A 26,532-nucleotide genomic window follows, 5' to 3' on the forward strand; every position below is an offset into this window, starting at 1 on the left:
GTGGTGGGTTGACCCTGGCTGGGCACCAGGTGCCCACCAAAGCCACCCTGTCACTCCCCTCATCAGCTCAACAGGGGAGAGAAAACATAACAAAAGGCTTGTGGTTCAATATAAGGGCAGGGAGATCATTCAGCAATTATTGCCACAAGCAAAAGGGACTCAGTTTTAAATTTAATTTATTGTCAATAAAATCAGAGTTGGAAAATGAGAACTAAGAACAAATATTAAAACAAATTTTCCCCACCCATCCCTTCTTCCCAGGCTTAACTTCACACTCAACTTTTCTACCTCCTCCCTCCAGAGGCACAGAGGAATGGGGAATGGGAGTTGCAGTCAGTTCATCACACGTTGTTCCTGCTGCTCCTTCCTCCTCATGACCTTTGTCTACTCCAGCCTGTGCTGGTCCCATGTAGGATTCAAAACTATAACATCTGCAGAGAGGGATTTGAGCAGTCTCTGCAAAAAGCCATGAACTATGAAAGCTGGGGAAAAACCCTTTTCAATGACCTCATCTCTGTGGTTTCTTCCTGCCTTCTCCAAGAGAATGGAAGAGACTCCTTACATGATGTTATCACATGTCCTGCCCAGCCAGAGAATCCACATCCTAATCTCATCAGACCTCTGCATAAAACCCATTGTGTTCCCCCTTGCATGTGTATACTCTGTAACCCTTTGCATATGTATATCCAATACCTAATCCCCCCTGTAAATCCCCCGAGATAAAAGAGAGTTTTTCCCATGAGGTAATTCCTAAGACCCCAAAAATGTGTTTCCTTGTGAAACCCCCCAATTTTAATACCATGAATATGTAAACCCCCTGTTAAATATGTAAACCCTGAACCTTTTAAATATCAACTTGTGAGTCCAAATAAACTATTCCAGTTTCTGCCTCCAAACTGGGATCCTGTTAGTTTATTGACTCGCTACAGTCCCACCCATGGGAGACAGTCCCTCATGAACTTCCCTAATGTGGTGCCTTCAGGGCTGCTTCTCTCACATGTTCTCACTCCTCTCTCACAGTTGCTGCTGCATGCTGGGGTTTTCTCCCCCCTTCTTAATAATTTTATCTCAGAGGTGCTCTGGCTCACCTCTGGCCAGGGGCTGGTCTGTCGTGGAGCTGGCTGGCATTGGCTCTGCCAGACATGGGTGAAAGTTCTGGTGTCTTCTCACGAATCCAGCCCTGCTACCAAAACTTTACTATGTAAACCAAACACAAGGATGACAAACAGGATGCTGGGTGGAAGCTCAGCTCCAGCAAACAGGGGGAGAGGATGAGACAAGAGGGTGTAACACTTTCTCAGAAAATCTCCCTGTGATTTGATCTTTGGCTAAGTCTAATTTTTTTTAGAAATGTTAAATCATTAAGTGGCAAATTAACTTTTTACTACCACGGATTTTACTAAACATATGCTTTAATTGCATACTTATTGAGGGTACATATTCTCCTTTTAAAGACAGGGGAAGCTATACACTGAATGACAATTAAACTAACACCATATATCTTGGCTCTGTACCACAGAGCAATTCCATGTTTTTTCTGAATCTGTACTTAACCATGTGAAAGATACAGCAATATGTCTTTCAGAGAATATGGAAACATTGTGATTTATCTTATTTCTTCCTTTCTTCCTTACTAGACCTCCAGGAACACAACCTAAGATTGTGGTTTGCTACTGACACAGAGTGTCCTTCCTTTTCTTTCTGGTGCTCTCACATAGCATTGATAGAGGTGTTAGAGTGGATATGAAAGGTAGAAGGTTTTACAAAATTGTCTTGCCATGGGTGAAACATCTTACAACTGCTTTATTCATGAATGCTCAAGATCACAAGTCTAGAAACTAGAAAACAGCAGCAAGAAGAGACTGTTCTTGAAAAACAGGAAGATTGAGCAAAGGCAAGACTCCCTCATCACCACTGTTTATGATCAACATATTCTAAAGTGAATTTTAATAGGCCAAATTTTAAGAGTTTGAATGCACTGCTTTTGTGAATAATTTATTGGAGCAGTTGTCAGCCTGCTTAGCAAAAATGCCTTTCTCTCTAAAGGCTCAGAAAGAAACATTTTCAGAGGTGTTCTGTGCTAATGCTTGAGACTGATATGGTCGTGGGAAGAACAGATTATTGGTGAGGAATGCTCAGCTAGTAAAAAAGTTGCAAGGTTTGTATAACAGTATTAATCTTTGACACAAGATTCAGAAATATAAAATATCTACAGGTGACAATTAAGACCAGAAAAGAATGAAACATTAACACAAAAGTTGCCCTACAGTCTGTCCCTGATGATCACTTATTTTGCTCTGCAGCTGCAGTAACAAAACTGAAGAGGGCTACATCCATAAACTAGGCACCGGTTGTAAATTATTTTCCTGACTAAGTTTTCACATGTCATTGTATTAAAAATGTGTTATTACAGAAGAACAAAAAGTAAAAATCTACAAATTACATTTCTAAAAAAAAAAAAATTAAAGAATTTTCAAAATGTAGTATTTTAAAGGAATTGTTTCTCAATATTATTTTACTTTAAAATTACTTCAAATACAAGACTGACAATTTTGAAAATATCAAAAGAAATGTAAATAATTGGCTTTTTCCCAACTGTTTCAGAGTATCTTTTGATTTGCCAATCTTTATTATCTCACTAACAGTTTCAACGTTAATGAACCAACACACTTCTCATTTTAAGACAAAACTAAAAACTAACTAACTAACAATTGGATTTTGTGTCCTAAAAGGACTTTTAGAGCTTCAAGAAATATATGAAAAGAATCTCTGTTTCAGAATATTTAACAAAATATATTCTTATTTTTAAATTTCAGGGAGTAAAGTGGAGACAAGAAAAGTGAATTTGTTTTCTTACACAAAGCAATCATAGTATTATTTCTCCACTGTGTCCTCCTCGGTGCACCTAATTTCATCACCTGCAGCTAGCTCAAACACCTAACATTCAGATATAGAAAAATCAGTGAAGCTGTAGATATTCCTTGTAGGTTGTTAGTTTTCCAATTAGATTCTCCCATTGGCTTTTTAAGCTTTTCAGATTGTAATTAATATGAGAATTGGTAAGTTAATTTCCAATTACTTGTTCTGTTTATGTTGTTTTCTCGAACCGAGTAAAAGAATTTTCGGTAGCAACTTCCATTGCAATTAAACATTTATCTGTAGAAAAAGGGGTTGAACCACAGCAGAAAACTACAAACACACACCTCCCTTCAGGTCCAGTAACCTCCTGACACCGTATTATTTCTCCTTTTTCTTGGTGAGTTTTAGAAGTGGGTGTACATAACTTACATCAAAATTCTTGAATATTCCATGCTAGGTACAGAAGAGAAGCAAAGAACTCTTAAACACCTAAAACTCTCAAGCAGAAGGCCCTCTGCTTTCTCATCAGTATTTCCACTCTGTCTAAACACTTTTCAGTTGTAAAAAAAAGTGTCCCAAGTACCTTTACTCAGCAGCAAAGCTGCCTTAGGAGAACTCTAAACCAAGCCATCCATTTCCAGCTCTGTGGCACATTTTCCTTCAGTTCAGCCCATTTCTCTCTTTGAGGCTGAATTGCAAAACAGATCACTGAGGTGAGCAAAGTAGCAACTGCTCTTGGGAGAAGAAGGGAGAAACTTAGAGGCTTGCTGCTCCTTTGCTCCTGAAGAGCTGATGCCCCTCTACTGCAGGGTTCTTTGTATGGATTCCCCTAAATAGCACTGCTGCTTGCCTGACTAAAAGAAACTAAGGCACTCACTGATGTGACAGACAGCTAATTGTCAGGCAAGAGAAAAACAGAAAGAAAAGGGTAATTTTTGTCAGCTTAAAAATCAACAAGCTGATTCAGGTGTATGATAGGCAGGAGTTTTAGATGTGTCAGTTTGGGTTACCGATTTGCATTTTAGCAAGATCTAAAATAGCAAGCACAAACCTTTCTTCTTGCTCCATCCAGACCTTTCACTTTAGTGTCAGGATCCCCTCAGCAAGCCCCTCCCTGTATGTCAAGGCTCAGATATCAGGGTCATCTCCTCAGCTGCCCCTGCATTCCAAAAGCAGTCTTTTGCACCCACAGTTGAGCTACTCTTGATTAACTTCTAGAAGATAAAATGTTATGGATACAAAAAGGAAATATATTAGTTACATACTTTGTTTTACAAAATCTGTTGATACGTTTGGAAAGAAAGCTTACCCACTGGTTGCATGCAGCTTTCTACAGTTAATTAAGATGTTTCAAGTCAGTTAATGGACAGAATTCAAATGTCTGGATGCAGTTTATGCACCACCTTTTGGACACCAGAATGCATCCAGGCTTCCTCTTTACCAAGACTACTCTTATTTTCTACAAATGTTTTTTTTTCCCCTGTATTTATTTCAACTCTTCATCGTAGTTGTCTTAATTGGTAGGGAATATAAGCTGTAATTCATTTCAAACTGCCTTGAAGTTGGTAAAGTAGCCTTGTAATATTTGTGTGGGTTAGGAAAACAGTCTGATGGATACAGGGCTGTTTTCCTTTCTTCCTGTTGATTTTTTTTTTAATATTACTGTTATTTAAAAGCATTAATTTCACTTCAACTTCAATTGAGAAGACATCCAGATCTTCACAAGAACTGAAGAAAACTGTTTTGTCTGTATTGTCATATGTGAATTGTCCTGTATACTCCCTAGACAATGGGTCAGGACCACATTTTGAGTCCAAATCCCTCCTTTGAGCAGATCTTGTTCTGTATATGTAAAAAAAAAGGTAATTAAGGATTAAGCTACAAAGGCCAAAATAGCATTCAACTCTTTGATGTTTCTTAAAAAGGAATAAAAAGAATCGGCCAAACCAAAGAAAAATATTACCGGAATGTCAGTCAAAAACCTGCAGTTTATTTAATAAAAATCAATGCATTTTAAATTTATCCCAAAGGATGAATGGTCATGAATAAAGCAATACATAAAAATGGGGCGGGGGAAAAAAAAACAAGACTAAAAAATAGATGAGTAAACTTATATGCAATGCAATCTGTTTGTGCCTACATTACTGACATGAATTCTGCCATGGAACTCTTCAGACTACTGATTTGGTTTTAGGTCCCTTTTGGGAACTCAGTCTTTGAAATAAAATGCAAAAGTATAACCAACTCATGACAAGAGCCAATTTTCTTGAATTATTTTAACTTTTTCTTCAATGCATAGCCAAACACATTGCTCAAAATGCAGAAGAAATACTGATGTTAAAATCAAGCCAATAGCATTTTATTTCTTTCTCAAGTGTTAGCTTGAATTTGAGCCTTAAATGTTTATAACATACACTGCACTTTACTCTTTTTATTATCATAGTTATGACCTAGAAAATACATTACATTAAAAATTGTGGCCTTGTCAGAAAAGCCATTTCCATTTTAACTGTTTGAAGAGAGAAACAGAGGCAAAAAAATCTTCAGAGCATCTTTCTGAAATGAATGTCACAAATAAAAAGTATGTATCAGTGGGGGAAGAAAAGACGAGGAAAGGAGGAGCAACTAATTTAATTTATAGACCACAGCATTTTCTCAGACATTAATTAAAATCATGGCAAGCACTTCAGACGTAATTATGAAAAAGGCAAATACTTCAGCGCTGAGAAGATTATACATTAAAAAAATCTACACCTGGAAGGTTTGCAATATATGAGGCAATAAATGGTTTTAGAGGGTTATTACCTTACATGAAAAAGTGAAGTTTATCTAGTTTGCATTCAGTATGGAAATTAGTGATTTCCATTTATTTAAATCTGATTTGTGTCTAATTTGTTGATCAGTAAATCCTACACAAATGTCTGCAAACCAAGAGCATACACATTTGTATACACAGTTGATATAACAATTTGATTCTTCCTTTGGCTTGGTAATGCTTAAGATAAAAGAAACAGCACAGCTCTTGTATTCAATTCACATTTTATTAACTTTGGGAAGACTCACCATTGCAGGGCACCAAAGGACATGATCTGAGCAACAAACAGGGACAACTGGAGTGGTGAGGTTTGTGTATCACAGGAATCACAGAAACTTGGTAGCAGAGCTCACACAAGTGGAATGGCCACAAACTGATTCAATGAAATAGGAACTGAGTAGAAAGGGGGTTTGGAATTTATGCTACAGATGGAAGATACAGGCCCATGAGCAAACAGGGCAGGGAAACTCTTCCCTAATAGTGATGATGAGAGAGAGTTTGTCAGTGTCTTCTTTGCTTCTGTCTGTACCAGTGTTGCTGGACTCCAGACCACAGAAAGGAGCAGCTGTGATAACACGTGTATTTACCCACTGGCAGTGGAAGATGCTGAGCTGTGATCTCACAGCCTGTCTCTGTCTGTGGACCCAGAGACAATCCACCACAAGGTGTTAAAAGAAGTGGCTGACAGTGTTTCAAGGACACTGCCTGTAACATTGGAAAATCTGTAAAGTTCAAAGGTTGTCCCTCATGACTGGAAGAAGGCAAATCTCACACTCATCTACAAGAACGACGCAGGAAAAAGAGGACCCTGGAAAAGACAGACTCACAGCCTTACTTCAATACCTGGGGAAGTAGTGAAACAAGTCCTTCTGTAAACTATTAGAAAAGAAAGGAAGCAGCAAGGGGGGAAAGCCAGTGCGGGTTTACTGAAAGCAAATCATGTCAGACTAACCTGATCACCTTCTACAACAATTTAATGTAGAGAGAGCAGTGGATGTTCCTTGCCTGGACTTCAGCAAAAAAAAAACTTGCAAGATACAGCTTGGATGAGTGTTCTGTGAAGTAGATAGGAAGCTGGCTTACAGCTGCACTCAGAGAATGGTGTTCAATGGCTTTCAATGTCTGGCTCTGCCAGGGCTTGATGGAGGGCTTGACGGTTCTGTGACCTTGTCTATTTTTCTTTCAATAGCAAGATGTTTAATTTTTGTTCTGTAGGTCAACACTCCTGACAAAAAAACCCCAAACAAACCAAAACAAACAAAAAAACCAACCAACCAACCAACCAAAAAAAACCCCAAAAAGACCCCAAACCCTACAGTGAGAAGCTGTACTAAGTTAGAAAGATCTCTGCATGCACAAGATTGAGGGATATCCTTAACCAGCCTATTTTTGACATAAGATACTACGCCTTTTATATGGATGAACTGTCAGAAACATGACATAAGAGGCTGAACTCTGAGACTTGGACTTCACTGCAGTCAGGATACTGTCTAATTCATAAATCACTGAGGAAAACAGATTATTGCTATTTTCCGGTCAGGGCTTTTGTAATTTGTGATAGTATTGTATAATCCCAAAATAAAAGGATGTGAAAGAAAAGAAAAAAAAAAGGAAAATATTTTTTTAGTCAAACAAAAATAACAATGGAAAAATAAACACCCTCTTTTAAGGTAAATACACTGTTTTTCATGAACAAAACAACCCTGCTGGACCAACAGATGGTATCTAGGTTTTCTACATTTTTTCTTAAAGCCTTGCATAACAGTGGAGTATTAAAGTTATTGGTAAAGGAAACGTTGTCTTTCCAAAAAAGATTCTGCTCCCACTAATTTAGTAATGGAATTGTTATTTAGATGCTGTGATAATGTCACACCTAGACCACTAAAATTACTGTGATTCAGAAACACAGTAATAAAAGAGTATCAGATAAAGCCCCAAAGAAGGATGTTATGAACAAGAAATACCTGATCATTTCCAGTAGAGAAATTGCTAATGAAAATTTTAATGGTCTATTCATAGATGTGGGAACCTTCACCAGCAGGCAGCAGCACAGCAGGGGTTTAAAAGCTCAATTATTTGGCATTTGTATATCACAGGTGGAGTAGCAAAATGTCTGTGTTCCATCTTAGCTCCAAAGAAGACATTTTTCTTTTTGCCTTCCTATTCTGATTTATGCAGGTGTGAGCCAGCCACACATTTGCATTGACGAGTTTCTTCTGTTCCATAAAATTTCTGCACATACCATGCTAGGAAATGAACTCCCTAGGGGTACTATAGACAGCTTGAAAATCTGCCTAGGTGTCCCTGCAGTAATTTGGTATATGCCCACTGAACAGCTATTTATCTATTTTATCTGCCTAATTATTAAACCTTATAATCAAAGCAACAAAAAATATCCATGTTTCTTTATGCTCACTCCGACAACATGTTAGAATTATAGTTCTAAATAACAGGAAGAATAAACATTCCTTGTCTTAGAAGGACCCTCTTTAATTTTATAGCAATTGTGGTGAGCAAGCAAATCAGCACAAACAGGTAACTCACCACGTGCATCTCACACAAACCTAACATTGTTAAGGAGATGAAAAGACAGATAATTTTGATTTCCAAAATAAAACCTCAACAATGAAACATCTGTACAGAAAGCTTAAGCCATGCTTGAACTTGTTTCTATTTAACAGAACAAGTGTTTATACCCAATGTCTTTCTCATTACTTAGATGGGATTTAAGTAGTCGTTGAATTGCTATGATAACTGAATACAGATTGATTACTAGTGCCTATATATATAACATTGACTTTAGCTTTGAAAGAACAGTGTGCTGGGTGTTTTACATAAGAGTTCAGGGTTCAAAGAGACCCTTCTACAATATGGTGCCAAAAAACCATCAACAATAAGAAACCCACAGAATCAAATGTTTTATTTGGAAACAAAATTACAAAATTCACATTCAAATGAGGGAACTTGCAGGTTTTTTCCCTATAGAGGTTTTAACAGACAGGCCAAGTCAAGAAGCAAAAAGAAAGCAAAAAAATTGGGATTCTGCCTCCCAGTGTCTGAAGACATAGATTTATAAGGATGGGTATATTAACCAAAAAGTTACTTGTTGGCATTTGCATTTCTTCACAGTCTTGCTAGGAAATGTTCCAAAGGAGTGGTGCTGCGAGAGATTTTCACAGGTGACCCCTTCTTATTTTTCTGGTTAGCAGAGAATTTATGCACATGCATGAAGAATGCAATTTTTTTCTGCAAGTACACATAGCATGTATTGAATTCACTAAGAAATTAATCACACGAAAATTAAGTGTTGGGCTGCTTCCAGAAGCCTAGTATTTAAAATACTGAGTGTTTGCCTTCACAGAGTCTTTTATTCTTCATCCCCAGTTGAGGTTCATGACTTTCACAGAAGGATTTTTACTGTATACCTAAACAGAAATAGTTTGGTGACGCTAGAGAGTATTGTCTGCCTTATTATTCAGTAGCTCAGAGCAGCTGTATGATAAAGCAGACTAGGTGACAACACGTCAAAAATGTGACATCAGTATAAAATACATTTCAAGTTATTATGACTTAATCATTCACAGCAAATACAAAAAACAAATACCACACCAGCATGCTAGTAATGCCCCTAATCCTTGTTTTCACCTGTTTCGTTTGGTTGTAATTTCATACGTAATTAAAATGGAATAGAATTTAAAATTACATATGGGGCTGAAGCAGACATTTAGTGAGCCTTTGTCAACATCAATTATTAGTTTTTATGTATTCAAAATTTTAATGTTTCGTTGTTGTAAAGTCAATGGACAAAGTGGACTTCAAGGTAATCTTTCCAGTCCCACGGCCCAGGTAGCAGCAATTAAATACCTACTGTACAAACCAGATCCAAGGCTGAACCATTCAACCATGTGGTGGAAATGGCAATGAATCACCTGGATACTACAGTGATAAGCACTAAATATGATGAAAAACTAGCCTCACTCAGCCTTTACTCTTTCTTCAAAAAGCACGGGTGGAGTGCAGCAAATATGTTTATAAGACAATATCACAACATTTGCCAAGATGGTGGTATTAACACTGCAACCCACCCTCTGGCTTTGCAGCCAAAGAAGGACAAAAAATATTTTCCCTTCTTTTGTAAACCAAGATAATATCCTATTATTATCATCATCATCATCGTCACCATCATCGTCATTTGCAGTGGAATTGTTTCACAGGAGAAAAATCTCAAAATCCTGGTGTTGCTCAATGATGAGCAAGGAGCTTTCTCCAAACTCTGCCACCAACATGGTGTGTTTTACCATAACCTCACAACTCAAGTTGAGCCAGTGCCATGGGTTTACCCTGGCCCAATTTTCAAACCCTCACAAAATCGCTAAAAAGGTGAGAGAGGTTTCACAACAGTGGATGTGAGGAATATTATTAAAATTATATGCATCATATCATTATAACAAACTGTGAGAGTTTGTTTGAACATCCAGAACAGTATCTCAGACATGCTTTGATCTTCTGCCTTCTACTACACAGTTTCACACCAGTAGTTTGGTGACTGCAAACTGTACTAGTAAGTACAGGATGGCCTTTCCCACTGGGTCACATTTGCAGTCCTCCCTTCCAAGAGGAAGGTGTTATACAGAGATTTTGAATGCAGACCTGAGAAAGTTCAACTCAGCCTGGTGTGGCTACCTAGGTCAAATTGTTGATTCAGTAGTGGAAAAATAATGGAGTTAATATTAAAGTAAAAATGAAGCCTGAGTGGTGTGGTCAGTCATGAGATCCAACCATTCTTGTGGTTAGTTCTGCATATTACAATTATAAAAAAAATTCCTCTTAATATATTCTATTTATCATAGCACAGCTGGTTTTTTTTGTTTGTTTTAGCATTTTTGTAATCAAACACCATGCAGGCATATCAGGATTTTTTTTTAACTTTTCCTGAGAGTAGGAATGATAAAAGACACTCCTTAATTTTGTAAAGCTAGAAATAAACCTTTTTTCAAAGAATACATTTCATCATTTCTTTAACCTGTGGTCCTGTCAGCATCAGTTTTTAGGATATGAGAGGTATACATTTACACCCAATAGGATGTTCACGTTAGACTAAGAACAGAGGGAATATCCATTGAGAGAAAATATCAACAACCCAAATTGTGAAGACAGTCATGGGAAAAGGAATGTGAAGGTCCTAATTATTTCAGATTCACTGTGATAATACAAGTGAACACCTAAAAATCTATATTTTCTTTTTAATTTTTTTCAGAATTAAAAGGTGAACATCATCCTTAAACCCTCAGCTTCAGCTCGTGTAGTGGGAATTACAGCTATAGCAATCTCAAAGTGTTAATGACAATACAGAATTTTCTGTACAAAAAGAAAAACTATTTTTGTTTCGAGAGTGTGAGAAAGCACCAAAGGCAGAGGGTTGCCTCTAACTCTGCCCAAAATTTTTGAAGAAAGGGGACCTGTAGCATCCCACCTATTTGTAGCCTGAGATATTCAAGATACTACAATCCCATTCCAAAACCAAGAGGATATTCAAATATACAAACAGTTTTGTCATAGAAGGAACAGACACAAAATAACCTCAGGACAGCAAGTCAATGATTTAGTTGTGTGCCAAACCTATTAATTAATGTTTAAAGTGACAGAGGTGATGAGCACATATCTTTTTAGGTGGGTCAAAAAAAACATTATTTCCAGCTAAGATCTGCACGTGGAATCATACCGGTGATAATCCCAAAACTCTGCTTTTTTACTGAAAATGAAAAAAATTAATAAAAAAGAACCACTGCCTACGGTGATCAGTCAGGTAATTTATTACTACTTGGTAAACTAGATTTCTTTTTTTTGTGTTAGCTTGATTTGTTATGGTTCACATGGATGAATACAGAGGGGTTTCTTTTAAAAAAAACCTGTTCCAATACTGTGGAAAGAGAAAGTTTTGCCCAGGTTACAGGACATCTCTGAGCAAAGCCATGTCTGGTTTACCTGCAAGCAGTCTCACTGTGCAGAGTTCAGTATGTGGGCTACAAATTTAATCCCACTAAGTGAATATAACTCTCAAAAAGGTGACTGATCCATGATGTGTGTCATCCACAAATAAATTCCTATGGTTCTTCAGCAGTGTTTCTGAGCAGATTCCTGGCTTCCCTGCAACTTTGGTACCACTTTTACTGTGGTTGTGTAAGAGTTCCTCCTTCAAAAACTCCTTCTGCCATGCAGAAACGTCTGCAAGAATGGAAAGTGTTTCATACAAAAGCTCTTCTCACCAAAATAGTGAAAGGACAACAAGTACCCTTCAGCATCACTCGAAATGAAAATAATAACTTATCCATTTAATCTTACCCAGGTTCTACTGCAAAGGCATTGATAGGAATTTTGTAATTTAATTTTCTTATTTTCTCTTTTCTCTCCGTATTTTTCAAGGTAATTTTAAATATAAATGAATGATCATGAAAGCCGTGTGCCCTTCCTACAGAAATCTTGACACAAACCTTGTGACCTTAGATATGCAATTAACTCATAAACAAACTAATATTTCCACTTTAGGAGGCTGTTTGTCTCATTATTTTAGAGTAGATAATATTCTAGTGAGTTCAAATGTATTTTCTTCCATTGTAGAATACACGGCAATAGTCTTAAGTTTCTTATCTATTTTAGAATGTTTCTTCAGATTAAGAATCTAAAAGAGAAAGGCAGTGATGCAAAGTTGGTGCTGTGATTTCTTTCATATTTATTCCCAAAATATGACTAAAAGAACATGATGAAGAATCTTCCTGCACTCACCTAACAAACACAATTAACACACCTTGAGTGGATAAAAAAAAAAAAAAGAAAAAAGGAACTTATCAGAACTAAGTTCATAGTTCAAACAATGCATGTGATGTGTTCAAAGTAAAGAAAAGTTATAGAGTATATGCAGATATTTTAAGAAAATGTTTAGGTTTTTTTCAATGAGCTCTTGGCATGCTCCAATAAGATTGTATGGCATTTCCATGGGCTTTCTTCTCACCTTCTGAAAAATTATTTTAAGCATCTCATCATTCTTAAACTACAATAGAAACTAAAATATTCCTGCAACTTATTACCTAACAGTTACTTCTTGAATTTACAGGAATGTTCTGCAGCAGAACTGCCTCTGCTCCATACTGGATACTCATTCACCTACAGTGCAGTAGGTCCCAAATGTCCAATGTTTTTCATTAAACATAATGAAGTGTAGTGTACCCTGCCTTCAGGCAAGTATTCTGTGTAACCACCAGTACTTTTAAACTTCAGGCGCCAGTTCAGCTAAAAAATCCACAATGATTATAATATATTACAGACTACTACAATATTTCTATTGATTTTATCCGTAAGGAACTTCCACCTGAAAAGCAGAGACCTGATTTCAAAAACACAGAATGCAGAAAACAGGGGCCCTCCTTGTCCTTGATCTAATTCACTTATCAAGCATCACATATGAAATCAATACCAGTAAATATGTGCAGCTGAAATCCATATCGCCAGGCCAATCCTCCTCTTTCTTCAACAACTTCCAGTGCACACAACTAGAAATACAGTCTTCTTTCTCAGTAGGTACTTTCTGAAAAACTCCTTCCACATCCTTATCTTTATTATGCATCTGTTAGAGCATTAACCTTGCATTTACTCCTTTTCTCACAAAACAGAGAATGTACTATCTTGTCCCTGAAGGAACAGGGAGATAACATTATTTTTGTTTTATTGTAAAGAGGTAAAAAGCAAAGTGATCCTTTCATTCCTGATTTTCAGAGCACTGAAGGGATAGGAGAAAAAAATAACTCAAAGTAGTTCACTAGACTTTTATCAGAAGAAAAAAGACAGTGGGTTTGAAGGCTACGATTTTGACATATCAGTTTAAGAAGTCAGCTGTAGCTTCTTTCTCTAGTGGAGGTAAATCGGGTCAGAAAGGACAAGAAATCTCCAAAAGAAATAGAAGATCAGATACGAACACATTCATTTTCCTTGTCTTTATATTGCATAATACTGGTCATGCTTATAAACATGTACAGAAATACATTTGCAGTGTGATCGTGTGTCTTCTCCCAGGCAGCTGCAGTAAATCTGACAAAGTGCAAAGACCATTGAAATTAGCTGTATGTTTTAAATTAGCTGTATGTTTTAAATGGCAACACACATACACATGTAGGAAACCTATGCTCTTTATCAAGCTGGAGTATATACAGTTTTGAAGGCGTATGTAATTCGCTGCCTGGAGTTCAAAGTGACTATGAAATCTGCAATTTTAAATTATGCTATACAATCACTAATACCCAGGCAATTCTTACTAGTTTTACACATAAACTTTTCTGTCCCTTCTCCAATTTTCAACTTTCACACTTCTGGTAGTGGGAACTAAATCATAGAATCAGGGAATGTTTTGGGTTGGAAGGGACCTTAAAGGTTACCTCGTATCAACACCTCTGCCAGGGTCTGGGACACCTTTCACTAGACCAGGTTGCTCAGAGCTCCACCCAAACTGGCCTTGAACACTTCCACAGACGGGATATTCATTTGGGCAACTCGTTCCTGTGCCTCAGCACCTCATCCTCTACCACCGAGGGTTTTAGATAACAATTTATACTCTTGGGAGAAGTGGAGATGCAACTGTAGTCAAATATTCTGTTAGTGCCGTCATAGAAGAGGGCAGGCAGCCAATTTATACATAGAAGAGGGGTACAGAGGGCAGCAAGCAGAGAGATTAACAAAGAATGTGGGCCTTGTGCAAGGACTGAACGGGACCACCACAGCTTGGCATCACTCCCTCCTCCACCTGGTTGATTGCAGTGACAAGGGTCATTCAGTCTCCCATTGCCTCCTCATCATGACGTCATGACCAGGGTAATCCCTCAGCCACATGTTTTGTCACATATCTCATGGCTGTAGGACTCATTTCCTACAGCTATCTACTGAAATATCATTATCACATCTGGGGCTACAGTTGCCCCTTGATCTAATACCCTCCCTTTGACATTTTGGGTGCAAAGACTTCAGTACCACAAAGGGATTTGAAGTTCACCCAGGTGTGCTGCACTAGTCCATTTAATTTTACACAGTTCAGCTGTTTATTTCTGATGTTGAGCATGAAAGGTTACAAAATATTAATTGAAATAGCAAAAGAATGTAAAAAAATTATCAACACAGGGCAACCCACTGCGTGCATCCTATACTTGAATACCTAGTAATTGTAATTTTTGTCCTCTTTTTCAGTATGAAAATGTGTATGACCTATTTCACCTTCTAAAAATTGTATCAATCTTCCACTATTTTGTATCTTGAATAGTTTTTAAAGTTGCATTAAGGATATACAAAAATCAATATTCCAGACGTTCATTAACTTCCATTCAAATTAAAAAATTGAATTTGAATTTCAGATGTCAGCCCTAACATTCAGGTACAGCAGGTATCAATAAGCACAGAGCTACCAAATTGCCAGCATTACCCAACTTGGCATATTTTTGCATAATGAAAAGCCTCCCTCATTTTTTCGATGGGTTCTGAAGACAGAAATCCTTTTTCAATTTCAATAAGTGCTTTCTTTTTTGGCAAGCATCTTTTCAAATGAAATAGACCATAAAGACACGGTTTTCTCAAAGATCACTTTCACAGTTGAAGAAGTTTTAAGAAGGCTGCCTATAATTGACAGCCCAGTCATTGCTATTTTCACCAATATGATTCTATCCATTCCAATTATACCAGCTTATAACTGAAGTGGCAAATTGCACCCTGTGGAAAACTACAGGACAAACTGAAAAATGTTTTGGTTCCCTTGTTATAAAAAGCTATGTTCTTATTTCTGCTTCACCTACACTGCAGTGACTCATATTTTTTAGTAACTTCAGCTTTCTCATCTGTCAATGAGAGGTTCAAGACCTAAGGCAAGAGGACTCAACTCATACTTCTTTTCCTTCTTTTTTTCTTTTTAAAGGGATAGTGAAATCTATAACTTCATTATTGTCTGTTTCTCTCAAGCACCACTCAAAACCCCCATGTTACTAAGAGAGAATTATTTGAAAGATTTGGCACTGATTTGTTTCTTTTTTTTTTCCATTAAGGACAATTCCTGCCAAGAATTTCTGGACAAGTATTGTTGAAGGTATCTAGTATTATGGATATATGCACTGAATAAATAGTCTTTGCCAGGCTATTTTATCATTAGATACAAATATCAACACTATCTGATCCTATACAGACACACCTAATTTTCTCATTCACAGTATAAGCCTCCCTAACATACTTATCAATGATAAATGCAAGCATGAAAAACTTATATTCATCTCGAAAATGTCCTTAGGCACTTCTGGTTAAGCATACACATTTTGAATAAAAGGAATCTGAACTATGTGTGACAATTAATTATCTGGAAACAAGAGCCATGAATAGTTCAGAAAACCTACTAATTGCTTATTTAAATTAAGTTCAGAAAAAAATAAGCATCTAAGTTACATGTTCCCATCTTGAATTATTTGAGAAATAAAGATTTGTAAAAGTAAATATCATGACATTAGAGTTGTTTTCTTTCATATTGGTTGTCTTGTCTTCTTTTGTGTTAGTCATCTCAGTGGAAGACAAGTATGTTTTCACTCTATTCAGAAAATAAATCCCCAAAAATATACCAAACACAAAATTTAGCAAAATGGAGCAAATTTTCTCACACTCACCTTTTTTTTTTTTTTTTCCTCTGTCAAAAAAGTGCATAAAGTTAATCATGGAAATCACATGATGTGGTGAAGAAAATAAATTAGTGAATTCCTTGACACCGGCAGAAACAACTTCATTTCCTTATTGGTTATTTTGGTTCTTGGAAGAGTATCATGGATGGTATCTAAATAGATTGCAAAAAATAGTATCAGCCTTCAGATATAAAAAGAATATAAAACAACTTTATTTTTTACCTTCAACATCACCCCCCCCAACATCTCAAGGGTTTTTAATACTGCAGAGGAAGTTGTTAAATCTATTGTGTTGGTTTCAACTGTATATGTCACTGTACCCTAGGGAAAACAGAATCAATCATGAGATATTGTAGAGTCATAGAATTGCCTTTGGGCAAGGGACTGTAAAGATCATCTAGTTCCAGTCCTCCTGCCATGGGGAGGGACACCTTCCACCAGACCAGATTGCTCAGAGCTCCATTCAACCTGGCCTTGAACATTTCCAGGGATGAAGCATCCCAAACTTCTCCAGGCATCCCGTTCCAGTGCCTTACCACACTCACATCAAATATTTTTCCCTAATATTTGATGTAAACCTACACTCTTTCAGTTTAAAGCCATTCCTCCTGGTCCTGTCACTACATGCTCTTGCAAAATGTCCCTCTTCATCTTTCTTGTAGGCTCCCTTCAGGTACCAGGGGCTGCAGTTAGAACACCCCAAAACCCTGTCCTTTACCATCTCAACAATCCCAATTGTCCCAGACTTTTCTCATTACAGAGGTGCTCCATCTCCCTAATCAACTTGGTAGCCCCCCTCTGGGCTCGCCTATAAAGTCACATTCTCCACAAAGTCCAGATTATTTTTATTTTCTCATCATTCTCTTTTATTATTCTACATGAAGGAGTGAATTTGATGTATATAAACAGCTGAGGCAAGACCCAGGAAGATTACAACTTGCTGTTCTTGCCTTATTCCAGGCTTCCCTTTCATTCTGCCCGCACAGTCTTGACCACAATGTCATGTGGGAGGTATCTTAGATGCTCTGTTCAAAGACTCAGGACTGGAGATTAGATACCCATAGTTGCAGTAGGTCCCACAATGTGTTCATAAACAGTGCAGAGTTTACACCCAATGTTTGTGGTTAAGTGCCAGATCTAGTTTTAGATGTTATCCATTCTCACACAACTGTGAGATCCACCTGAGTCGTCCACAAAAAATACAAATTTCACTACTCAAAAGCAAAACATCAGTACAGGCAAACAATAAAATTTGACGCATTTCAAACTTTTTAGGGCCTCTGTACATGTTCTTTGAGGATGATTGTGCATGAAGAGGGAAGAGACCCAAAGATTTTTAGAGTGCTTGGAGCCCCTGTTGTGGCTTGGCTCTGAGAATCTGAAATCTTGGACAAAATCCACTGCTCTCAAAGAAATTAGGTCTGGAGGAAACAGAGGTATGGTAACCCACTGAATGATGAAAAGGACGCAAAATAAATCCTGAAACAAAAATAAACCTTTTCAGAATTCAAACCCCTACATTTTTGTTAAAACTGGGACTCAGTCAAACAGAACTTTGCATTTCTGTGATTGCCATCAGCTTCTTTAAACACATGGGTAAATTGACATGCAAAGGCCAACATTTTAGGTGAATCTCAGTTCTGAGTGTCTTCAATGTTGAGTATTCATATGCAATAAACTCTACTGACAAAAACCTGTCCCCTGTAGAATGCTCTAGATTACACAAAAAGTTTAAGGCAGAGCTGGGAATAAATCTCTGTCTACCAAGCCAATCCTGAGCTACAGGTTGATCCTCCTTCTGGGAGGCTTTAAACTATATCATAATGACACTTCTGTTTTCTTATTTGCACTCCTATAACTGTTCTCAGAGACTGCAATCCGAAATCCAGGCTAAAACTGATGCATTTTATTAAGTATCAACTCCTTAAAATTCTTTTGAGAAGTCAGTGTAGAGTTCTCCTTTCTTTTTGATTCACTTACAAATTTCCCTTGCTATTGTGCCTGGCTCTTCTGAAAGAGCTTGTTCAGACCCATTTTTAACCTGTGAGTATCAACAAAATAAGTCAAAAGGTATCTCTTCAACAACATTCTTCCCAGAATAAAGTACAGAATAAAGTCTTCTTTACACACAACTCCATGCAGACAGCTTCTGCTGCTCTCAGCATGGGTAGCTTGTATTAACAGTCTCGTTATTGTTGCTTATAATACCATATAAATAATTAAAATCAACCATAAGAGGCCTTCATTTCATATGACAAATTTATTTGCAGATAATTTACTCTTCCGCTTTGTAAAATTTATATTGGATTCATGTAACACCTAAGAATTGCTCCATGGTACTTCTGACTTAAGAAACTGAGAAAAATAAATTAATATATCATATGAAAAATATAAAAATTATTTCAGTGTATAGAATGCTTTTATATTTTACTTTATATTAAATATATATTATAAATTTTAGTATATAGCAAAACAGTATGTACTATATACAGTATAAGTTGAAACAGTATATGGCAAAACGTGAAAATATATAACAAAGTATTTCAGTATACAGTTTTCCTGTATAATTTTACCCCTATTGAAGGGTATATCAGAGTCCATCTTCTGACTTTGACCTCCCTAAGAGACTAACTCAAAGATTTTTAGTTGTTTTCTTGTGCTATGCTGTCTGCAAAACAAAAGTAAAATCTGGTTCATCCTGAATCTTCAGTATATTGATTTTACTTTACATTAACTGGCAACTGATCAGGGCTCACGATCTTAGTAAATGGTGTAACACAGCTGCAGAGCACTAAGTCATAGATATACTCAGATTTAAAGTTTAAACAACTTGAAATAATCTGAGGAATCCATACCCTTCAGAGAAGTGTTGCCAAAAACCTGACTGCAGCCACAACCTGGCCAGGCACTGATCCGGCCCGAGTTTCAGTGCAACAAGAAAAGGATAACATAGAAAAGAAATATTTGCAGCTGGGTGTGGGGGATGGAGACAAGACAAATTTTATTATGCTCAGAAAGTTCCCCGAGCTCAGCTTCTGGCCAAAATCTGCAAGGCAGAGCTGAGGGCAGAGATTGTTTGAACACAGTGAAGTGAAATGACCTTTCCAAATTGCTCAAGTATGTCTTGAACATCAGCATCTCAGAACATACATGTTAATTGTTTTAATTGCAATTGTGAGGTCCGAGGGGACTAGGGGTCACAAATGTTTGCAAAAACTCCTAAAAACAGCAACATCCCGCTCCTGTTGTTGAAGGAGAGAGAGTCACCTGCACCGAGTCTTTAATTTTGTCCTTACTGTGCTGATGAGCAGGTCATCTAATTGAGCAGTTCAATATATCGATCTGAAAACAACTTAAAATACCCATCTGGCTTCAGGCAGCATTAGCAGTTCTGTAGCAATGCAAGAGGTCTGGACTGTCTCTATCATCTCTCTCACATCAGAAGAAACTCTGTGATAACACTTTCTCTATGGAACATTAATGTTCTTGCAGCATTATTTTAGTGTGCTTTTACCTGCACAATAAGTTTTAATCACTACTTTTGTGGCATTTTTTTCTAGTTGATAAGGAAATTCCAGTGACATACAGATAATATAGGAGATAGAGCAAGCTATGAAGCAGTTCTGTTGTCAGCAAAAAAACACTTTTTGTGAAACTCTCATGCTTGTTTTAACCCTTTATGTAATGGTAGAAAGGAAAAACCAACCCACCAAACAGCAAAGTGCAAATATTTCTTGAGAGTCCCATTGCTGCTAGAAAATGTTCCACACCAAAGATACAGATGGATGTAAACTACAAGATTTCCTCCTGAAAATCAGTGCACAAGTCCAGTGCAAGCAATGTGTCAAGTGAACTGCAAGGTAATGTCTTGTCAGGATCCAAAGCAGGTGTCAAGTTCATTCAGGGGTCTGAAGAGACTGTAAGTTGGCCAGAATTCCCGACTACGCTGTTCTTAGGATTGTTCTGGCAATAAATCAGTCAGCCTAGGAGGACTGAGGGGATGGTATTAAGGACACAGCTCAAGGAAATAATGTAATTTAAAAACTTTTGTTCATGTAAGTATATATATGTGTGCATTAATTTCTCAGTTGCCTCCACTTCTTTATTTTATTCATCATATAACAAGCCTGAGTATTTTCAGAAGCTGTTCTTTTACTAGCCTGCAGAAAAGCAATTAAACCAGTATTTTTTATTATGCTAAGGCCTTTTGGGTTTATTTTGCATAGCCTTTTTTTTATTACTACATTTAAAAAGATCTTTTAAAAAAGCACAAGACAGTTCCATTCAATCTGTTCTCAACTATCAATTAATCTTTGAGTACTTTGAGAAGAGTAACACAAATTCCAACATTTAAAACTGAGGTAATTTTGATAACTATAAGATTTACTTCATTTGGACACTTGGCAAAATACTTGGTGACAGATGACTTTGCCAGCTTCACAACAAGAGCACAAGGTAATTTATCATCACTATCTTACAGGCTTTTTTTAGAACAAGCATATATAAGCAAACACTGGCACACACATATTTTATTGTCTCCTGTATTATGACTTAAACCAAAATCAGCAACATAGGATTGTGGCCAGTAGGAAAATGAAGGGGAGATGGAGAGACACAGCTTGTGGAATTACCAGAAGTATCTATTAATTCATTGTAAAGAAAATCATGTTCTTGACTTAAAGTGATCATTGAGCCAATGAATCTTAAAAATCATATGGAGTTCCCTTGCCCTTGGGATAATTAGAAACCAACATATCAGAAAACAGCTTTAATTTAAACTGCAGAGAGACTTTTCATCTTTCAATGGTATTTTCTTCTTTAATTAATTTACAACCAAAGCTGTTTTCCTAACTTCTGGGTATTCTGAACCAGCATGGCATTGGATAAAATATCCTGTGGATTTTAATACCACGGAGATGAGCAGTCACATGAAAAGTTGCTATTCTTTATTCAGTGACCTAGTATCTGCCTAAGTACTTCCCAGAACTGATTAGACAAGAGAATGCATAGAGTACAAACACTGAAAAAAAAATTAAATAAATAAATTTCCAAGACAAATGTTCAAATTTCCAAGACCCCGTTCCTTCAGTCCTCTTTGCTTTGGTCAGCATAGTGATCTAGAAATGGAGTTGCTATGTGGACAACTGTTTCACTTGTAAATCTCTTCCCTGTTCCACAGGAGGTGCACACATACTAAGTATTGTCCTCCATAAAAGCTTAGAATTAATCAAACAGATAATTATTTAGAAAGGATGGATTGAACATAAGCCCATGGTCTTTTCAAATACCTAAAGCTGTCCTACAAAAGCAAAGGGTACCTCTTAATTTGGCTTCTGGCAGACTAATACATTGAGATGCAGAGGACAATACATAACAATACAACAGAAAAACACACTATCTTTCACACATATTTTATGTGATAGAACAATTTACATTCTTGTTTGTGTCACAGCATGTGTCAAAAATTTTGGCTGATTATCACCTTTGTAAGCTATGAAGAGCAATTGATCTCTTTCCATCCAATCACTAATCTAAATATTTCCCTCTCTTCACAAATCCTTCGCTCCATAATGCTTATCCCTTAGTGTTAAGAATATGGAATAGGCTCAGGATTAGGAAAAAGATTTTTTCAAAGGTGTTTGGTTTAATTTGATCTTGCTGGGAGTTAAGTCCTTAAATACAATAAAACCTAATCTGACTTAGATCAGGAGGTCCAGAACAGAACAGAAGCACTGTTCCTTACCTAAGACTTCCACCTTTTTAAATCTTCTGAATGTAACAATTTCTATTATCTAGTTTTAAAGAAAAGTGATTGAGACATAGTATCAGCAACAACATGCAACACCTTTCCTTTTACCTTTCACAAGTGATCCATAAGGATATGATCAAAATGAGATAGAATACTGATCAAATAATAAAATTTGACAGTTTCTATTCCCACTGTTTATTAAATACACCCACATAGTAATCAGACATCTCAAAAAACTGTTTTCTTAATAGAATCAGCAGCTCTGAGCTGAAGAAAACCTCCTATGAGTTCTGTTTGAGAAACAAGTGAGTGCCTTGTTCTGTGGGGAAGGTGGCAGGGACTCAGTTTAGAAACACCTGATGTTCTTAAACCTCTCATCATTAAGAAAAAAATATTTGTACATCTATGGACACTGGTCAGTCCCGATCTGAATGTGCAAGAAGGATAGAAAGAGAGATTAAATCCCCTGAATTCAACCTTGTTAACCTCTGTTTCTGACATTACCTGCCATAGCAAGGGTTCAGCCAAGTTCATTATAGAATGAACTTTCCAAACATTCACTGTGCACTCAGTAACTTTCAGACAAACACTCTACTCTTTTTTCTTACTTTTTTTTTTTGGTCCTTTCACCTATTCCTCTCCACAGCAAGGACTGTATTCTATGCATACATGAGAGGTCCATTTTTATTTATTTATTTTTTTTTTATTTCTATAAATTTTGTCTTTTATCCTTTGCTCAAGGTTCTCTTCCAGGAATTGCGAGAAATTAAATGTTCCAAGTTACTTAACAATTTCAAAGGAATAAAACATTTGCTTTGGTAATGAAATCTTGTTTCATCCTTTTTCAATGAAAATTTCCTCCAAAAGCTTCACTATAGAGAAAGAGGTTACAAAAGCATCTGGTTACCTGAAGGATTATGGCATTGAAAAAGATCCTGACAATCACCTAGATCCTTTCCTTCTTCTCTTTTCTTGCAATATTCTAGCACAACAAGCCCCTTGTTATAGATCCTACCAGTTAAGAAGCAGCTTTCCACCACGTCAGCTGAGCAGGTTCTCACACTCAGTTAAGGATAAGTTGGTTTTTTTTCTCAAGCCTCAAGAATTCCCACAAACAACGAAAATAAAGCTGAGATTTAAAGTTCAGTGGAAAAAAAAATGTGTGTAACATATATATTAAATATTACATGGTTTTAATACTTTGCTACAGTTGGGTTCAGGCTGCTGCCCTAATTACAACCCAGTTTGTCAGTTATGTCTTTGACATTAGGCACAATCTAGAGATTTTCACTCAACTCCAGACTTCCAGAGGAAAATTAAGATGTAGAGGGAATGATCAGTCTTCTTCAGAGCTCTGCCTGCAATTTCAGCAATTTAAAAATGATAAGAGCAAAATATGTTGCCCTGTAAAAAATCAGTTATTTCCAGCTCTTGCCTGGAAGGTTTCAAACCCATATGATGGGCACAAAGGGAAATTATATGAAGTCAGTGCCATTGACAGCCTACAGTTGATATAAGAGTTAAATTTAACAGAGAAAAGATAAAGACAAGGTAATCTGATGTGATCTTCCAAAAACGTAGTAGCAAACTTATGGAAAACCAAAGTTCAGCAGCCACTACTGGTTTAAATCAAAAAGACTTCTTTGGTATTTTCAGCTACTAGAATTATCCATGGAGTACAAAATGGGAATTGCACAGTAAAAGTTTAAGTCCACAAAAAATAAAAATAAAACCAAATACTTAGAATCCAATACCCTTCTATCTATTGTCCGCAGTGGTTGAGCATTTTGATATTACTTTTTTGTTTCTCCTGTTATGAAGCTATAGATTAACGCTTGAGTTCAAATATGAAATTTGGAGTAAATATTAAGACTAAGAGCTTTTCCTATTCAGATTAAGACAAATATGCATGTCAAAAATTCCTAGACTACACTAATACATTTAGTACACCTATGCCTTTCCACTGATTTTTCTTTTTTTTGTGAGTTCTACAGTTCTCTTGGGAATTCTAAAAATATCTTTATTTTAAGTGAAACATTTGAAATAAAGTTCTTAACTTTATCTAGGCACACCATGCAGAAAAAGTGAGAGTCATCCCAGTTTGGAGACCAGATAGAAAATTACTGACAATTTCAATAAGCTGTTCTATAGAGTTTCTCTTATTTTTCACACAGTCTCTGAAGTTTATGATTAGCATGAAAAAGCCAACAAAAAAAAAAAACAAACAAACAAAAAAAACACAAAAAAAAAAAAAAAAAAAAGAAAAAGTCTAATTATTAAGCCCAGTGCTACCATACTGGATATTATTCAAGAAAGCTTTATTTTTTCATAGTCAGTTTTTGCTATCCCTTTTATCCAAGAATTTCAGCAGTTCCTATTTTCTGAAGATAAAAGAGCAAGATAAGTAAATTCACACTGGATTCGAATAAATAATTATTTTTTTAATATAAATAATAATGTATCTTCACCTGTTCACCCTAAAAAAAAAATGAAGAATTGTACCTTTCCTGTTACTTTCTGTTCTTCTGCTGGAGTTTCATCCCCTGTATGTGCACTCTGATTAATACACTCTTTGACTTGCATGGACAACCAGCAAATTCTGAACAGCACAGTCTCACTACATGAAGCCTTGGCAGATTTCACATTTCAAAAAGCAAGGAGTATTTACTTTCCTATCAAAGCTTGGAAATAATCCATTGAAGCTGAGAGGACTCCTATTCTGCACTGACTGATGAACAGACAACATGAAAGAAATGGAGATGTTTACAAAAGGAAGAAATCTTTTTGTTTGTAAAGATCTTTCCTAAAGAGAGCTAACACCCAAAACGTGTATCGATATTATAATGCTTACATTAGCTTGTCACACAAAGGACTCTGCCCATGTGCATGCTTGATATATTCCTACCTGTAGTGACAGGCTTGTCAAAAAGTAATTACAGACAAAGAACACTGAGGAAAAAAAGATATATAGAAATAACCCAACTACAGTGACAGATCGTGTATGAGGGAAAAACTGACAAACAAAATAAACCTTAAAACATGAGAATGTGTTAATTCAAACAATTGGTGTCTGTATCTCTGTAGATAGTGTCTTATCATCATGCAATATTACCTATGCAGACAGAGATTATATGTTTTCAGCTTCAGTTCTTACATTTAGAGTCTGCAAATACAACAACAGGTTTTCTTTTTGACTTGCAAATAGAACAGCTTTTTTTCAGGTATACAGTGCCTTTTACTTCTGAAGGCAGTCATACAGATTTCAGCAGTCACCTCATTAGAATTTTGCAACATATCCGACTTTTTTCCACCTGAATCTCACAAACTCCTTTTACTCCCATTTGACACCACACTCTGTTAGGTAGCACAGGTACTTTCACAGCAATGTATCAAACCACTTCAAAGTAATAGGCCTGAAAAACATCATGGAAAATCCATTTTTTTCCTGAACTTCTAACTCAGATCAATTTATCGGTCTGACTTTCCACAGGGCCCCACAAAAACCTAGGTTGGCACAGACCTGGAGAAAGAACAACCAACTTCCCTAGGGAGCAGCAATGACCTTGTCAATAATTTTGTCCATTTTTGTCAGAAAGAACTTGTAATGGCAGGTTTCCTATTAGTGAGGTAAAACTGTCTAATGATAACAAATATTTCTGATCCGAGGAGAACTGCAGGTAATTAATTACTTATAACAAAAAATGGTAGTTTTTGATTCCATTCTCAACAAAGCATTTCCGAATATTCTGTGGGATTTTCCCCTATCCAAAAGAAAAACACAAACCTAACAGCAAGAACTGATGCTTAGAGGCATAAGAGGTTGTGGGTTTGTTAGGTGGGTTTTTTGCTTTTTTTTCTTTTTGAGTGACACCACACAAGCTACAAACACAAACATGTTGCAACACCACGGTGTTAAAACCCAAAGTTCAGTAATTCTGTACTTGGAGCAAACCAGACAGGAACTGAGAAGAAAATCAAGCAGTTTTCAGTCCACAGCATTCAGAATGTACTGCATGAACAGTTTCTGAGCTTAATCTGTCAGCTGAAGACTAGATCCAAGTTTTGATCATCTCATTTTTATCTCAAGCCAGAGATCATTGGTCTTATTCATGATAATAATCCAGTTTTCCTCTGTCACTTGAGGAAATTGCTTCATTTGGCTTGTAGGACAGAAAACATGTTTCTGCATTCCTGTTGAACACAATCTGTGTCTAAAAGGGGACTTTACAAATAGTCATGTATGAAATGCAAACACTTGTAAATGTAGACAGATCATATGACACTTTTGATTAGGAACGTGCAGGGATATATTAGTATCCATGGTAACTCATTGCTTCAGAGATTGCAAGTCTGCTAAAAAGGCTGCCAGGAGCAAAAAAACCACTGTATTTCACCTGCCTAAAACAAGGAGATAATGT

The sequence above is a fragment of the Neopelma chrysocephalum genome, unplaced genomic scaffold (assembly GCF_003984885.1).
Source record: "Neopelma chrysocephalum unplaced genomic scaffold, ASM398488v2 Primary Assembly neopelma1_97017, whole genome shotgun sequence".
Classification (NCBI taxonomy): Eukaryota; Metazoa; Chordata; class Aves; order Passeriformes; family Pipridae; genus Neopelma; species Neopelma chrysocephalum.